The 15,932-nt window shown below is 33.3% G+C and overlaps 1 pseudogene; it reads right to left on the bottom strand.

Annotated features, from left to right (window-relative positions):
• Positions 1–1,244: 1,244 nt before the first annotated feature.
• On the bottom strand, positions 1,245–10,094 carry LOC18094486 (probable 3-beta-hydroxysteroid-Delta(8),Delta(7)-isomerase; annotated as a pseudogene).
• Between the last annotated feature and the right edge of the window lie 5,838 nt (positions 10,095–15,932).

Raw genomic sequence — 15,932 nt, 5'->3', positions numbered from 1 at the left:
TCTCTACTGAGCTATTGTGATCTCTTTCAACACCACATGAAAGGAAGCTCCCTTTTGGCATAAATCTAGCTTTAGGAACAAAAAGCAAAATAAAACAAGGGCAGAAGCTTTCTACCAAGTCTCTAAAGTATCTATCTATACGACACGCTATTTGACTGGCCCACGTAAAGAGCTTTCAAGTGTCCATTCATTTAAAGATATTAAAGTAGGTTATTGAGTTTGATATTTTTTATTGTATTTTACTTGCTAATATATTAAAATAATATTTTTTAAAAAATATTTTTAATATTAATCTATTAAAATAATTTGAATACACTAATTTTTTTAATTTAAAGTAAAAAAATTAATTTTTTTTAAAACACTTATAAAATTAAAAAACATAACAAAAACTAATAACAGTGATGCGGTTTTTAATGCTATGGAGCTCATGTTCTATCTTTTTACTATCGATCAATACCCTCTCTGTTTTTTCCCTGAAAAGGTATATGCATAATCATGACGAATACCCCACCATTCCAAATGGGACCTTAATTTCTAGCAATCACAGGCAATCCATACAAATTAGTCTACAGATTCAAACTTCGAGGGCAGCGTGTTTTGAATTCGCCTTCTATTTTTGAGGTACTATCGCTTTCATGATGTGAAATCCTAGCAGTCAAGTCGCCTTATCTGCCCATACCAACAAAAGAGAGAGAAAAGAATGAAAGAAGAAGAAGCAGTCACTCTGTCCACGCAGAATGCTTCGCTTATAGATTTGGACGCTGCAATTCGATAAAGTGAGATAACTTGAAACGAACCCAATCTAACGTACACCCATGTTAATAAAAGGAAGCAGGGTTTAGAATTTTCTCAAGATTAGTTGAGATATATATAAATTGTTTTGGATATTTATATTAATAATAATAATAATAAATAAATAAACAATCAAGCACAGTACGCTTTAGCGATAGTGGGAAATCCCACTAGTGGCAGTACCAAAAACCATTTCAAGGAATTCATTTACAACGTCCATTTCACTTGGGAGTTGAGACCCTGCTTTCAATCCTCTTTTTTGTCAAAAAGGAAAAGAGAACCAGTAGATTTGTACCTAGGAGCATCTAAAATAGAAATTGCTCGATGGCGTTTGGTATTCTGCGAAGAAACACATCATTCTCTACTTTCAAACTCCTAAAGACATTGTATGATAACCATATAAGCTGTAAAATAAAACTAAAAAATGATGCCGCAAAGCAAACAGATAACCCTAGTAAAATGCTTCACATCCACCAGCCGCATACTATAAATGAAGCTCACATCCATAAGCATGGCATGGAATAGAAGGTAGTTGTGTCAGTGCAAACAATCTCTGTGGAGCAATTATTGTTGCTAGAGATTTGGAGGTCTATGTTGCTGATTGTGATAGTTTAATTGGTTTCAAGATTACAAATTTGATTGCATAAATTAACAACATGAAATAAAATGCACAATAAAATCTCATACTCTTATCCAACCAAGTCTTGGTATGATATAGTCTGTATCTACCTCAGTGACTTTTGGTCTTTTTCTGGCCTTGAACTTGGACTGCTGAAAAAATCTTGTTCCAACAACGAATAGCGATGAGTGAGGGTATTACAACCCAGGAGGCATTTGCACCGATATAGTACACATAACAGTGATATGAACTTGCAGCAAAGTGATCACCTTCCAAGTAGGCGGTTAGGAAATACACAGCTGTTCCATAGAGCTGTCCCAAAGAAACGGAAAACTGAAGTATGTAGCTGTATGATTTTCCTGAAGCAATAGCACACCTGCCAAAAGTCAGCAAGAAACACTGTTTAAGAATTAGGGGATTGAAGGTAATGGAAGATGATATGAAGTCTGTTGACACTTGAACAAAAAAATGAATCTCGTTCTAGATACCAAGTCAAGTGAAATCATACACTGCCAGGAGACTAGCTCGACCCTCAAAAACAACAGTCACTCCTTCAACAGTAACCGTTGCAGCATCCCTTGCAGCATATCTTGAATCACCTTAGCTATATTCTTTCCCTGCCAAATATATAATGAGTACCATTATTTTCCAAAGCTTTACAATTCCATATTCTGTCTCTAAAATAAAGGGTTGAAATGGCCTCTCAATTGTAAATAATGCTAAATGCCACAAATGAAAATAAAGTGATATGAATAAAAGAAAAGGAAGAAGAAGTACTTACAAACTTCAGCTAGATAATGAGCAGTCTTGTCCTTGTAAAATTCTGGAGAGAAAACAAAATAACCCTCGAGAATCACGTGTGTGAGACCAGTGAAAGCCCACCAGCACATGAGCAATCTATCAATTTTGGCTAATTTACGAGACCTTCCTGAAATCGGAGAAATGGCCTATTGCAATTAATTAATTAATTACTCAAAAAACATTCTATTCTCTGGAAGAAAGTTCATTAGATTAATAAAACGAAGAGTACCGATTATCGAATGCGTAGCAAATTTGTCAACATTTTCTCAACCACCATGACTTTTAACCACTATATTTATTGTAGTAGTTATGAGTTGTTTGTTTTTTGTTGGTTGCTGTCAAAACTCTCATTTCTCCTATACATGGAGACAAAGAGAAAGCAAGAGTGCAAGAAGTAGAGGAAGTGTGTGCAGTGAGTGCAAGTACAATTTTGAGAGTGAGAAAGAGTAGATTTGAGAGAAACACCAAGTGTAAGAGTGAAACACTGGGTTTACTGGGATTGTACCGGGTTAAGTTGAGTGTTTGTATCATTCCTCCAATAATATACAATATGCTGCCTCCGTGGACGTACCTGGTTTTGGGAAACCGCATAAATCTGCTTGTTTGTGTTTGCTTTCGGTCCAGTATGCACAACAAATTGGTATCAGAGCATTAGGGAAGCTAGAACACTGAAAAAACATGTTTTTTCAGCTCTCGGTTCGAAGTTGCAGAATTTTCAAAGTTCTCGAATCTTGATTTTGACCACTTGCGAAGATTCCTCTCGTCAATACGAGTCCGGCGATATAAAGACCATCGAAATCGGAGTTGAAACGAGCCCTGCAGAGCTTGTCGAAGTTTCGCCTGAAATCTGCCGGAAAATCCAGACAGTGCCGAAATTCTAGCATGAGAGACTATGCCACGTCACCAGACACGTTGGCATTGAGTCATCATCCACGTCATCAACAGAGGGGTTTCACATCGCCATGTCATCAGCCACGTCATCTAATAATGACAGAATATTCTCTTAACAGAATAAGAATATTTCGTTAACAGTTAGAGAATATTCCCTTGACTGTGATAGAATATTCTTTATCAGAGACAAAATATTCCTTTCCTGAGTCAACTTGGTCAGATTGGTTTTTTGGCCAACTTAGTGATTTTTTGACCCGTTTTAGGCCGAGTCAAGCTTGTTCCTAGCATTTTCAACCGTTCCGGACGCAACCGTGGTGTCCATTTTGTGAAACAGCAAGCCAAAGTTACTGTTTTGGTTCTTTTGAGCATAAAAGTGCGTGTTTTAACAATTTCAGGAGTCCATTTGTAATCCAAAGACGTCCTAATGGCTGATATTCCAGAAGAAAGATCAGCGGGGAATGCTAGTATACCTCCACAATACATCCCGATATCGAGTACCAAATTTGAGGTGGAGAAGTTTGACGGGAAAGCTAATTTTAGCATGTGGAAACGTGAAGTCATGGATATGCTTGTCCAAATGAATTTGGATTTCACTCTAGAAGATAAACCGGAGGATTTGGATGATAAAAACTGGGAAAGGATAAATCAGTTGGCCTGCAGTTCCATCCGACTTTGTCTTGTAAAGGATTAGAAGTACGCCTTTTCAGAACAAAACTCTGCAAAGGAATTATGGCAGCACTGGAGGACAAGTTTATGAAGAAGAGTATAGAAAATCGTCTCTACTTGAAGAAAAGGATCTTCCGTTTTCAGCACAAGAAAGGTACTTCCATGAATGAGCATCTGAATGATTTCAATAAAATGATAGCTGATTTGAAGAATTTAGATGTGGAAATTGATGATGAAGATAAAGCTCTGTTATTATTGAATTCACTGCCTGACACATATGAACATCTCGTCACCACTTTACTGTATGGTAAAGAAAAGATTAAATTCATTGATGTGTCCAATGCTTTGGTGAACAATGAGTACCGGAAGAAGGACCAGATTGTTCACAATGAGTCAACGTCAGAAGCATTGATAGTTAGAGGCAGAACAAACCCTAGAAGATTTCGAGGGCGAGGGAGATCTCGCTCAAAATCCAGAGGAGAATCATCAAACAGAGGATATCTTGCAAAAGATGAGTGCCTTTTGTCACAAAAGGGCACTGGAAGAAAGATTGTCCAATCAAGGGCAACAAGGAAAAAGATGAACCAGCTGTGAACGTTGCAGGAGATGAAGATGAACGAGACTCTGCATCCATGGTCTCATCACCAGAAAACCATTCTGGTGAATGGGTTCTTGATTCTGCATGTTCCTATCACATATGCCCTAACAAGCACTTATTCTCGAGACTCGAGGAGTTCGATGGAGGAGCTGTGTTGATGGGTAATGATGATGTTTGTGAGATCAAAGGGATTGGGACTATCCATCTGAAGATGCATAATGGGGTAGTTAAGACACTAACAGAGGTACGATATGTACCTGACTTGAAGAAAAATATCTTCTCACTTGGAGTCCTAGAATCCAGTGGTTATAAGATTATCATGCATGGTGGAGTCTTGAGAGCAATCCGTGGTGCATTAGTTGTCTTAAGAGGCACGAGGATAGGAAACTTATATTTCCTAGATGGATCTACAGTTACTGGTACAACAGCTGTTTCCAAAAGCTTGGAAGATGATGAAGCAGATAATTCCAGACTTTGGCACATGCGTTTAGGGCATGCTGGTGAAAAGGCTTTGCAAGGATTGGTCAAGCAAGGTCTATTAAAAGGCGCCAAGACTGGGAAGCATGGGTTATGTGAGCATTGTGTTCTTGGAAAACAGACAAGGGTCAAGTTGGCACTGCAGTACACAACACAAAAGGGATTCTAGATTATGTTCACACAGACGTATGGGGACCTTCAAAGAATGAATCTATTGGAGGTAATCGTTGGTTTGTTACTTTTATTGATGATTTCTCAAGACGAGTATGGGTGTACATGATGAAACACAAGAATGAGGTCCTTGATATCTTTCTGAAATGGAAGAAAATGGTGGAGACTCAAACTGGAAGGAGAGTTAAGACTCTTCGGTCAGATAATGGTGGTGAGTACACTACAAATCCTTTCTTTGAAGTTTATCAGGATGAAGGGATCAAGCGACATTATCAGGATGAAGTTCCATGATAATATGCTGAGCAACCAAATATACGCATTGAGTCATAATCATTTGCAGGAGAGCCTGACCATACCTCCAAGGGGGTTCTTCCATTTAATGCTGCTGAAGGCAACCGCTTAACAATATGACGAGCATAGCTTAATGCCTCGCCCCAAAACACTTTGCTTAGTCCCGAATATGATAGCATACATCGGACTTTCTCCACCAATATACGGTTCATGCGTTCTGTACTCACCACCATTATCTGACCGAAGAGTCTTAACTCTCCTTCCAGTTTGAGTCTCCACCATTTTCTTCCATTTCAGAAAGATATCAAGGACCTCATTCTTGTGTTTCATCATGTACACCCAAGAGTTTTAACTCTCCTTCCAGTTTGAGTCTTAACTCTTCTGCACTCATCTTTTGCAAGATATCCTCTGTTTGATGATTCTCCTCTGGATTTTGAGCGAGATCTCCCTCGCCCTCGAAATCTTCTAGGGTTTGTTCTGCCTCTAACTATCAATGCTTCTGACGTTGACTCATTGTGAACAATCTGGTCCTTCTTCCGGTACTCATTGTTCACCAAAGCATTGGACACATCAATGAATTTAATCTTTTCTTTACCATACAGTAAAGTGGTGACGAGATGTTCATATGTGTCAGGCAGTGAATTCAATAATAACAGAGCTTTATCTTCATCATCAATTTCCACATCTAAATTCTTCAAATCAGCTATCATTTTATTGAAATCATTCAGATGCTCATTCATGAAAGTACCTTTCTTGTGCTGAAAACGGAAGATCCTTTTCTTCAAGTAGAGACGATTTTCTATACTCTTCTTCATAAACTTGTCCTCCAGTGCTGCCATAATTCCTTTGCAGAGTTTTGTTCTGAAAAGGCGTACTTCTAATCCTTTACAAGACAAAGTCGGATGGAACTGCAGGCCAACTAATTTATCCTTTCCCAGTTTTTATCATCCAAATCCTCCGGTTTATCTTCTAGAGTGAAATCCAAATTCATTTGGACAAGCATATTCATGACTTCACGTTTCCACATGCTAAAATTAGCTTTCCCGTCAAACTTCTCCACCTCAAATTTGGTACTCGATATCAGGATGTATTGTGGAGGTATACTAGCATTCCCCGCTGATCTTTCTTCTGGAATATCAGCCATTAGGACGTCTTTGGATTACAAATGGACTCCTGAAATTGTTAAAACACGCACTTTTATGCTCAAAAGAACCAAAACAGTAACTTTAGCTTGCTGTTTCACAAAATGGACACCACGGTTGCGTCCGGAACGGTTGAAAATGCTAGGAACAAGCTTGACTCTGCCTAAAACGGGTCAAAAAATCACTAAGTTGGCCAAAAAACCAATCTGACCGAGTTGACTCAGGAAAGGAATATTTTGTCTCTGATAAAGAATATTCTATCACAGTCAAGGGAATATTCTCTAACTGTTAACGAAATATTCTTATTCTGTCAAGAGAATATTCTGTCATTATTAGATGACGTGGCTGATGACATGGCGATGTGAAACCCCTCTGTTGATGACGTGGATGATGACTCAATGCCAACGTGTCTGGTGACGTGGCATAGTCTCTCATGCTAGAATTCCGGCACTGTCTGGATTTTCCGGCAGATTTCAGGCGAAACTTCGACAAGCTCTGCAGGGCTCGTTTCAACTCCGATTTCGATGGTCTTTATATCGCCGGACTCGTATTGACGAGAGGAATCTTCACAAGTGGTCAAAATCAAGATTCGAGAACTTTGAAAATTCTGCAACTTCGAACCGAGAGCTGAAAAAACATGTTTTTTCAGTGTTCTAGCTTCCCTAATGCTCTGATACCAATTTGTTGTGCATACTGGACCGAAAGCAAACACAAACAAGCAGATTTATGCGGTTCCCCAAAACCAGGTACGTCCACGGAGGCAGCATATTGTATATTATTGGAGGAATGATACAAACACTCAACTCAACCCGGTACAATCCCAGTAAACCCAGTGTTTCACTCTTACACTTGGTGTTTCTCTCAAATCTGCTCTTTCTCACTCTCAAAATTGTACTTGCACTCACTGCACACACTTCCTCTACTTCTTGCACTCTTGCTTTCTCTTTGTCTCCATGTATAGGAGAAATGAGAGTTTTGACAGCAACCAACAAAAAACAAACAACTCATAACTACTACAATAAATATAGTGGTTAAAAGTCATGGTGGTTGAGAAAATGTTGACAAATTTGCTACAATAAGCTCAATTGAGAACTGAGTTTGAAATGAAGGACCTTGGAGAAGCTAAGAAGATTCTTGGCATGGAGATTCAGAGAGACAAAAGAAAAGGCACAGTCTGTTTGACACAGACGCAATACTTGAAGAAAATTCTACAGAGATTCGGGGTAGATGGTAAGACCAAGCCTGTAAGCACACCTTTAGCTCCTCATCTTAAGCTAAGTGCTTCATTGTCTCCACGCACAGAGGAAGAACGCAAACATATGGCTCAAATTCTGTATGCAATTGCAGTTGGTGCATTAATATATGCAATGGTTTGTACGAGATCAGATATTTCACATGTTGTCAGTATGGTGAGCAGGTATATGCATGATCCGAGAAAGGGTCGCTGGCAGACAGTTAAGTGGATTCTACAATGCATTCATAGCACAACTGATATTGGTTTGAAGTTTGAGATGGATGATAGACTCGGATAAAATTTAGTTGGTTATGTGGACTCGGACTATGCTGGTGACTTAGACAAGCGTCGTTCCACAACAGGCTATGTGTTTACACTTGCTAAAGGGCCTGTAAGTTGGAGGTCAACTTTACAATCAACAGTAGTTTTGTCAACAACTGAGGCAGAGTACATGGCAGTAACAGAAGCTTTCAAAGAAGCTATTTGGTTACATGGGTTGATTGAAGATTTGAGAATTGTTCAAGAGCACTTGGATGTCCATTGTGATAGTCAAAGTGCTATTTGTCTTGCAAAGAATCAGGTTCATCATTCCCACACCAAGCACATCGATGTTCGATTTCATTTTGTTCGAGAAATTATGGATGAAGGGGATATTCTGTTACAGAAGATTGGTACTGCAGATAATCCAGCTGACATGCTCACAAAATGTGTCTCAAGGATCAAGTTCCAACATTGTTTGGACTTGATCAACATCTCTCGATGTTGAGCACCTTCAGGGTGCAGCGCCATTTGGCGCATTAGAGGCAACATTAATTAATCACGAGGATTGGATAGAAATATCTTGTCAAGGTAGAGATTTGTAGCAAATTTATCAACATTTTCTCAACCATCATGACTTTTAACCACTATATTTATTGTAGTAGTTAGGAGTTGTTTGTTTTTTGTTGGTTGCTACCAAGACTCTCATTTCTCCTATAAATGGAGACAAAGAGAAAGCAAGAGTGCAAGAAGTAGAGGAAGTGTGTGCAGTGAGTGCAAGTACAATTTTGAGAGTGAGAAAGAGCAGATTTGAGAGAAACACCAAGTGTAAGAGTGAAACACTAGGTTTACTGGGATTGTACCGGGTTGAGTTGAGTGTTTGTATCATTCCTCCAATAATATACAATCTGCTGTCTCCGTGGACGTACCTCGTTTTGAAGAACCACATAAATCTACTTGTTTGTGTTTTATTTGTGTTTGCTTTTGGTTCAGTATGGACAACACTAATCACAAAGTAACAGGATGCAAAACAAATTTTGTTATAAAATCTAGTATGGACCAAAAAATATGCTAGAAACCAAAAAACTATCACTGGTCAGAGAAAATGTTGCATTTGCAGAGGTAGGAAATCTATAATGAAGATTCAAAAAATACATCTAAACAAGAAACGGTCTGTAACCTTTCCTTTTCGTTACTTGAAAGAGAGCGAGAAAAGATAAAAACATTGATTCTCCGTTGGGAAAGAACTGTAGTTCCAAATCCAAAGTGAACAAGCCTTAATACCCTTTCCAGTCTACCAAGTGCAAACACGGAACAAAATTAGATCTTGAACTACATATATAAAAATTGGAAAAAAGATCTCAAATTTCAATTAGCAAATGCAGAGTAGAGTGGAATAAGTTCATCTCCTTTGTTTATTTTTATTTCTCATTGAAGATTTTGTTTCTGCCAATGGGTAGCCCAGCAAGGCAACAGCCATTAATAACTGACCAGTGAACTCTGTGCATAGAATAATTAAGTGAGAAACTGAAAGCCAATCCCTCTAAGAAGATCCTTTAGCTTCTGCAGCCATAAGAATACTCTGAAAAACATCTAGTACATGATTGAAAGTTGAAATCAGAGTGGGCCATACAGAATATGCATGCTTCAAAATCTATGTTTACTGCTACTGCTAATAAACCAAAACTACAAACTGCGGGATTTTTCAAAGGGAATCTATAAAATCTACAATCCAGTAAAGTATAGTAAATGAAAGCCCACTTTCAGTTTTGGAAAAAAGACTGAAAAAAAGAGTGTAAAAAGAGGGCAAACCAGAGAGGATCCAGATGAGAGAGGAGAGTCCATAGACAGAGACAATGGTGAATTGAGTGAGGAAATTAGGAACATAGCCAGGCAGTTTGAGATCTGTTGGTGCGTATGGATGCGGCTGCCCCTCCATTTTCGCTTCTTTGCCTCCGCCTCTCTCTTTCTCTTATGTGAGTCGTCGTGATGCCAACTATGTTTTTGAATTTCTATTGGATTGGATTAGAAAGTAGTCAGACGCAATGGCCTGTCGTTCTGTGGGATCTTTGGAGTGGGCGGGCGGTATTCAACTCTATCAATCTTTTTGTCTTTTTTCTTTCTCTGGTTTTTGTTTGTGCACATGATTTACTTAACACTTCTTGTTTTAACTTTTAAGGAGTTTCTCTAGTGAAAATGTTGATGTCAATTGGCAACACTTTAATTTGGATTAATAACTTGTGAATGGATTGTTATTTAATATGTTATTAAAAAAATTTATATTGTATATTTTAGGGTTTTTTTTTTTAAGAATCTATATTTTTTAGTTTTTTAGAGTGGGCGGTAACAATTGATTTCAAAAAAAATTTATGAATATATTAAAATAATATTTTTATTTTTTAAAATTTATTTTTGATATAAGTAAATTCAAAAATTAATAAAAATATTATTTTAATCGCAATATCAAACACATTTTTAGTCAGTTATGTCAATTTTTTTTTGAAATAATGTTATAATTTTAAAAAATTTATTTTAATCCTTGTATAATTTAATTATTAATCAAGGATTGTATAAAAAAACAATCAAACCACCACCTTCATTCTTTTCTCCTCGTCGGAATCTGGCTATTCAAACTAAATTCACAGAGAAAACTCCCGTCAGAAATTGGGCAGATCAATTTCCATTTATGACTTGCTGATGCACGTCAACAAGCATAGCACTCATCAAAATTAAAATTAAAAATAAAAAGCTAAAAGATAAGGAAAAGTTATCTTAGCGCAAGAGACGGTCCACGAATTGACAAAATTACCTCTGAATAATAAAACTTTGAATGAGGTAGTGGGAGCAAGTTAATCTTCGTAATGATACAATTATTTTTTATAAATTATATGATATTAGATTAATTTTTTGTTTTTTATTATACAGAAAAATTACTATTTTAACTCTATAATAAAATAATATAATACAATGCCTATTACTCATGGATATTTTAATTATTTTATTTTAAAAAAATAGTGTAATTATTTTTATATTCTTAAAAACAAAATCAACATAACTTTTTGACAAGAACTAATTTGTCATTTTATATTGATTTTATTATAAATTGAAAAATTATTCATGGACATTATTGTAATCAATATATATTAATATTATGAAAAAAACTTGTTGGCGTGTGCGAGACTCTTCAGCTACAAAACATCACTTTTTATGATAATATTTGAAAAGTCTCAACGTTCTCAATGAGATATAGTGGCGCGTACCCCAATCACTCCTTAGATTTAGCCCCAATGATTTTTTTTCTTTTCATTTTCTTTCTCTCCACCACAAATTCAGTATCAGCCTCATAAAAAATTCAAATAGACCCTGTAATTTATTTTTCCTTCATATTTGGTTCATGTCCAATTGATTACTTTTTTAAAAAAATTAAATAATCTATAAAATTATAAATATTTTTTAATTTCACTCCTTATCATTTTTTTATCTATAAATAATCTATCAAACCACAAATATTTTTTAATTTCACCCCACCGTGATTTTTTAAGCTTTTAAATTTGAATTTTATTTTTTTTATTGTTATTTATTTGATTTAAGATCATTTTTAATTATTTTTTTTTATAATTTCATCATCATTTAGTTTTTTCTGGTCAAATTTTATCCCCTCTACTCTCTCTCTCTCTTTCTACTATCATTTTAGCTTTTACAAGTCTTTTTTATTAATATTTTCCATAAAAAACTAAAATTTTATTTTACAGATTACCTTTTAGAGGGATAGCTCTAAGTTCATAACTATAATCACTATTTCAAAGATTGAAGCATGTAAGATTGAAGCATGTAAATTTTTTTCATGTTATTTTTTAAAATTGATTTATTTTAATTTTATTATTTAATTTTTTTATATTTTTTTTATATAAAATTATCTTAATCTTATGTCCATGATCACGAAGTTTGTGATAATCTAGATGGACTTATTAAACATGACTTATTTATTTATTTATATATTATAATTTCTATAATTATTATTGGATTATTTGATAATCTAGATGGACTTGGATATAATTCTTTTATTATTTTTTTGTTATTAATTTATTTATTATTGTTATATTAATTTATTTATATTATTTAAATTAACAATTGAATAAAAAACTGTATCGGATTTTATCGTAACATTCTCTTTTTACATTCAAAGAATTTGCTCAGCCCGCAGCGGAGGGCGGGGGCAGCAAGCATGGCGGGTGTTGGCGGGACTATATATTTAGAGCAATCGTTAAATGAGCAAGAGTGGCACCTAGTCCTAGTAAACTTTGTGTGTAGCGCATTGGATCTATTCAAAGAAACTGAAATTCAATCTTGCATGAGATTGAACTGAACTAAACTATTTGTCACGGAAAATCAAGTTAAGCAAAATAAACTCTTCTAGTCATTCTTGGATACCACATTCTGTTTTTTACAAGTGTAATTATAGTTGTATTTTAAATTATTTTTTATGTTAAAATATATTAAAATAATAGTTTTTTATTTTTTAAAAATTATTTTTAATATCAGTACATTAAAATTATTCAAAATATAAAAAAATTAAATTTTAATATATATATATATATTTTAAAAAACACGATTTGCATTGCATTTCAAAAGGGTGAAAGTATGAAAACATGAATAAATTTAAGTGGCCTGCGTCTATTCTTAAAGTTTATCATCATTCACATCCAGATTTGTTTATATAAAAAAGGGATTTCTCTGCATTTAATTTTGGGATTTAAAAACAAAACAATAATTCATTTAAAAATTGCAAAAGTTGTTGGGGATTACATAGAAGAGAAAACAAATCAATTAGAAAAACGAGATTTTGTTTTGGTTTGTGTTGATTTTCTATGGAGAGGGAATAAATAAGTCGTGGAGAGGTGGGAAGAAAATCAATTGTGAAATAATAGATTTTATATGTTGGGATTTTTTATTAAAATTTAAAAATTTTGTTAACTCATGATATAAATGGTAATTTTTAAAAGAATGGAGCAGAGTAAAGAAAAAACTAAACTATAGGAAATTTAGATAATTTTTTTTTTTCATGATAAAGCTGGTATTTCTACTAATAGAAAATGTTTAATTAGCTCCCTCGATCAATATAATGTCATACTGTATCCTGTATAACAAAGTTCTTTTCATTTATTTAATATTAATCCTCCATATGTTGATTGCGTTGAGAATTAGATTGTTATAGAAAATATAATAATAATTGTTTTTTAAAGTGTTTTTTATTTGAAAATGCATTAAAATAATATTTTTATTTTTATTTTTAAAAAAATATTTTTAATATTAACACATCAAAATAATAAAAAAATATAAAAAATAATTTTCAACAAAAAAATAATTAATGATTGATGAATGTTATCACAATACATGGACTTGAATTAATTTTTATTTACTAGGAATATTTTTCCAAACTATCAAAAATAGAAATTGGCAAATGAAAGAAAAAAAAATTATGTATGATTCGGCCATATATAATCAAGCGAGAGGTACCTTTCTCTGATACAAGATTTGACATTGTAGCTTCACTATTTATGGATAATGAAGTTTTTTTTTTAATTTTATTATAAATTTTTTTTTTATTAGTTATCTTAAATTATTTTTGGATTGGTCAAATTAATTAAATTACATAACACAACCCTCACACCTTTTAATTTTTATATTTAGGTTAAACAACACCTTTTAATTTTTATATTTAGGTTAAACAAGGATTTGACTTAAAAGGTTTTTTTTTTGTTAATTTTGTTTGTTTTTTCTCAATTTTGTCTCTAGATTTTTTTTATCGATCGACCGGGTTGCTTTTAGACCGGCTAAATTAATTAGGTCACATTGGAACAATTTTCATATAGTTTAATTTTAAACTTGATCCATGTAAAAAGTTGGTTCAAAAGATTTTTCTGACAATTTTATTTTATTTTATTTTAATTTCATTTCCAAACTTTTTTTTACCAATTAATTGGATTGTCTTTATACCAGTTAAGTCAATTTAGATCATGTTATAACAATTCTTAAACGGTGTAATATTAAACCCAATCCAAATAAGAAGTTGGATATAAAAGTTTCAAGGTTGACTCAGTGGACTACATTTAATATCAATACTAAATAATTCTTATGTACTAAAATTTTTTATTACGTAATCTTTTTTCTTATATCTAATTTGCAGCATTACACAAGAGTATTAACTAGTATATTCTAAAAAAAACAGTGTATATTCGCAAAATCACATGTCGGATTTTTATTTGGCAAAAGTTATTTGATACTTTACAAACAAAATTCTTAAGGAAAAAAAAAAGATTTAAATACACGCATCAAGGTATCATCCATCCATCATTACACTATCAACATACGAAGATAGATGGAGGGTTGAAATTAAATAAAAACTTTATTATATAGAGACAAAATATGACATTAAATTAATAAAAGGATTTAATAAAACATTTTCAGGATGAGCTGTATTGAGAGCCACATTAAACTGATTTTTTTATTTTTTATTAAATTAATAATGTCCAACTGTTTATCTTGAAGATTTCATCAAGGAGAGGAAAAATAGGAATACAATAAAAAGAGTATTGCTCAAATTTAAAGACCAACTAAACTCAATTTATTGTCAAATTATTCATACAAATGAAGAACACTTACAGGTTGACATGTTGTCTTCCATTTCCTCTCATACCCTATCTATTACTTCCTCTCTTTTCCTTTCTTTTTTCTCTCCTTCCCTATTTCCTAGCTAATTATGGTCTAGGCTGTGAGTTTCCTTTTTCATATCTGGATCCTCCTGTGAGAGTGGAGCAGAAGCTATTGGATGACCTGTCGGGGAGGGTTCTTCCCTGTGTTTGTGCTGTTTAGTTCTGTGCCCGTTTTCGAACAATATATATACATATCTTAAATCTGGAGAAGAATAAATAGTTATAACATACATGAAATATACGAAAATAAAATTATCCTCGTACTCGAATATAAAGTCTGAATAGTTCTAATATCCTATTTGTTTTTTATTTTAAAAGTATTTTTTTAAAAAATAAAAATAAAATTATTTTTTTACTTCAAATTAAGTTTTTTTTCCTAATTATTTTAATGTATTAATATTAAAAATAATTTTTAAAAATAAAAAATAATTATTTAATATATTTTTAAATAAAAAATACTTTAAAAAATAATTATTATCACCCTTAACAAACATTCTTCCCGAAACATCTTTCCCTGTCTCAATTTTTTAAAATTCGATGAGTCCGTCTTAATCGATATCCATATCTACCATCATCAAGGTATTTGAATTCGAACAAAATAGATTGGAATCATAGTTGCTGCTACCTACCGACAACAGTCACAAGACTCGCAACTCAAAAACAGTAATATTCTTTGTAGTGATAGATACGCAATAGCAGGGATTCAACACAACAAGCATATTATATAGTTAGATGACAAGGTTTAAAATGCTTTTTAATTAAAAATATATTCAAATAAATTTTTTTATTTAATTTTAATATCAATTTATTGAAAAAACATGATAAAAAATATTAATTTAATATATTTTTAAATAAAAAATATTTTAAAAAACAAAAAACTAATACAATAGGAGAAACACCAAGACAAAACATATTAAAATTTTATGTTTAACTTTAAGGTGTAGCTTAACTAGTCAAATCTTGAGTTTGCTTCTTAACGGTCACAAGTTTGAGTCCCCTCAGGGTTACTGGATGTGGGTCATTGGAGATTTATATGATCGTTAACTTCAGGATCCGTGGAATTAATCGAGGCGCGCATAAATTGACCCGAACACTCACGTTAATAAAAAATAATACTTTTTTTTTACAATGTTCATACATGCATATTAATATATAAAAATCTATTTTTTTTTTAAATTATAACCATAAAAGTTATGCAGTACTAAACATACACTTGTCAATATCAAACCTACAGCTAAAATTGTTAAAATAATTTCTACTAAAAATTACGAACCGGTAG

The sequence above is a fragment of the Populus trichocarpa genome, chromosome 1, assembly GCF_000002775.5.
Source record: "Populus trichocarpa isolate Nisqually-1 chromosome 1, P.trichocarpa_v4.1, whole genome shotgun sequence".
NCBI classification, from domain to species: domain Eukaryota; kingdom Viridiplantae; phylum Streptophyta; class Magnoliopsida; order Malpighiales; family Salicaceae; genus Populus; species Populus trichocarpa.
Note: the sequence above shows the minus strand (reverse complement) of the source record. Positions and strands in the feature narration are given on the sequence as shown.